The following is a 3,280-nucleotide window of genomic DNA, read 5'->3' as shown; positions in this document are numbered from 1 at the left end:
AACATTTTCTTTGATGTTGAATTCACATTAGCATTCACAATAATATCAAATATTTCCATTCTGATGAATGAACTTCCAAAAACTTTAATTTTATTCCATGAATTGTATGAAAAAAAAAGAACCATATTAACTGAATTTCCATTTGACACAGAAGATGAGACTGATACAAAACTGGCATCACTTAAGTGTTTGCAAAGTTCTTCTTCTGCTAATGAAGATAACACATCACAGCTATTGCCTTACTTTCTATACATGCACAAGAAGACTCAGAATAGAAAATTTATAAAATCTATTTAGCAGAGCATCCTTTGATTATAAATGAAAGTCAGGCTCCACAAAGTGATATATGAATGTGCTTCCTGCAGCTACATGTGTTAAGCCACTATCTTTTAACACAGACTTCTTTAAATTGTTTTTAATTGAAACTTTTAGTTTGAGATAATTGTAGGTTCGCATTCGGTTGAAAGAAATCATAGAGATCTGGTATACCTTTCACCCCGTTTTCTTCAAATGGTAACATCTTGCAAAACTATAGCACAGCTGTATTATCGACATTGATACAATTCACCTATCTCATCCTGATTTCCCCAGTTTTATTTGTATTCATCTGTGTGTGTTTAGTTCCATGCAGTTTTATCACATGTGCATAATACAACATATCCATCAGCAAAATCAAGATACAGTATAGTTCCATTACAAGGATCCCTGGTCATTGCCCTATATAAGCACAGTTTTGTCACATGTGCATAAAACCATGTATCCATTACCAAAGACAAGATGCAGTGCAGTTCCATCACAAGGGCCCCTGGTGTTGCCCTTTTATAAGCACACACACTGCCCTCCCCGCTTCACCCCACTATCCCTAATCCCTGTGGAGTGGTATATTTTTATCACAAAATACATACAGCCAATGAAATGCAAAGATATATTTCTAAAAACAATACTTTCTTACAAAATAGATGCAGAAACAAACCAAAGCACAAAGTATAAGCATATTTGGTGTGCTGAAAGCCTTGTTGGTCACATTTACTCAGGCATCCAGAACATTATACTTGAACATAATTAAACAAACATATAAATACAGTTGACTCTTGAACAACATGGATTTCAACTGTGCAGTTCCACCTACACATGGTTGTCTTTCTTTCTTTTTTTTTTTTTTGCAATAAATATGTCAGCCCTCAGTATGGGCAATTTTGCATCTGCAACCAACTTGGATCGAAAATATGGTATTATGGGAAAAGAAAGTTGCAAAAATAGAAGGCCAACTTATTGTATCCACAAGTTCTGAACAGGTAACTGTGGGGCTTGAGTGGATTTTAGAATCCACAGGTGGTCCTGGAACTGATCCCCAGCAGACAGTGAGGGATACTACACAAAGACATCCATAGGCACACAAAAGATGAGGGCAGCGAGTGATCATCCATTAAATCCCAATGAAGACCAATCTAATAAATTCTGAGATAAATGTTCCTATCCTGGCTAAGTTTCAGATTGAAAATAAGTGGACAGCATAAAACAACGCTACAGAACTACAGTGAGGATTCTCACATATATAAGAACATTTAAAAAAGGGAGTCTTATACTGTGTTCAGGGGCAACCCTATCCCTCATGCAGAAATCAGGTTGCAGCTGAAGTAGCTGCTATTCCCTTGAGAATATGGATCTGTTCTAGACAGATAAGAACAGACTGGAAATAACAGTGTTAATATACAGATACCTCTTGTTTCCAGACCGACTATAAACAATTCAAAGGCAGAAACTTTGTGCTCTACTTTTGGTTCTCTCACATGCATAGCAGTTATAAACACACGGTAGGTGTGTAAATATTTATTAAGGGGATGAGGTCAGCACAGTAGAAAAAAATGAGAAAGTTAAAACACCACAGAATCATGGGATTTTAGAGCTAGGAAGGTCCTTGGAGATTTTGTTTCAAGTACCTTTATTATAATTGAACAAACTAAGGCATAAAACTTAACCAGCTTGCCTGTCTAACATACCATATGTTTTACTTACTTATTCTCTCTCTTTCCACAAGATTGTAAGTTCCATGAGGGTACAGATTTTTCTGTTTTATTCACTGCTGCATAACCAGCACCTAGAACAGTACCTGGCAAATAGTATATGGGGAGTATCTGTTAAATGAATGAATATTTATTTGGGACAAAGTCTCATTCTGTCACCCAGGCTGTAGTGAGGTGGTGCAATCATAGCTCACTGCAGCCTCAAACTCCTGGGCCAAGCAATTCTCCTACCTTGGCTCCCATAAATTGCTGGGATTACAGGCATGAACCACCACACCCAGTCGGGAATAATTTTTAAAATGCAACTGATACCATTATCGAGTACCATGGGATAGTCAGAAGTAAAAGAATAGATGTAAACACAGATACATTATTTAAATTTAGTGTTGAATGAAAATAGTAAGAAGCAGAAAGGAATCTACAGCAAAAGAGCATTTATATAAACTTAAAATATACACATTAAAGTTAGTATGATAGTTTTCAAAGACATTCAGGATGATATATTAGACAATATATTAGACATATACATAGACATTTATGTCTATATCAGATATACAGACATAAAGTTAGTATGATAGTTTTCAAAGACATTCAGGATAATATATTAGACATATGGATAACTGTGAGGGAAAGGAAATGGGAGTGAAGACGAGAGATAAAGGAGAATAAAATAAAGCAGAGCTTCATACATGTTAGTCACAAAAGTGTACCATGAAATGAAAAATATGATGAAATCAGTTCTCCACATCTGAGGTGCTCTTACCCCACTTCCTTCCAGAGAGAAATATTTAACCACTGGTTTCAGCAAAACTCAAATCATGGCTTACCTCAATTGATTCTCCCACCTCAGCCTCCTAAGTAGCTTGGGACTACAAGTGCACACCACCAAGTCTGGCTTTTTTTTTTTTTGGTAGAGATGGGGTTTTGCCATGTTCCCTAGGTTGGTCTCAAACTGCTGGTCTTGAACTCATGGGCTCAAGTGATCCGCCCATGCTGACCTCCCAAAGTGTTGGGGTAACAAGCGTGAGCTACTGCACCTAGCCTGTTTTGTTTTTTTGTTTGTTTGTTTTGTTTTTACTTTTTAATTAAAGTATAACACACATACAGAAAATGTACAACTCCAGGAATTATCACAAAATAAACATATCATCCATTACAAACACCTCACAGGTCGAGACATAGTACATCACTAGTAACAGGAAGCCCCTTCCAACTTTCCCTGAGAGAACCACTATCTTTTTTTTTTTTTTTTTTTG

The sequence above is a fragment of the Colobus angolensis genome, unplaced genomic scaffold (assembly GCF_000951035.1).
Source record: "Colobus angolensis palliatus isolate OR3802 unplaced genomic scaffold, Cang.pa_1.0 Scaffold19, whole genome shotgun sequence".
NCBI classification, from domain to species: domain Eukaryota; kingdom Metazoa; phylum Chordata; class Mammalia; order Primates; family Cercopithecidae; genus Colobus; species Colobus angolensis.
This window is presented reverse-complemented; position numbering follows the sequence as displayed.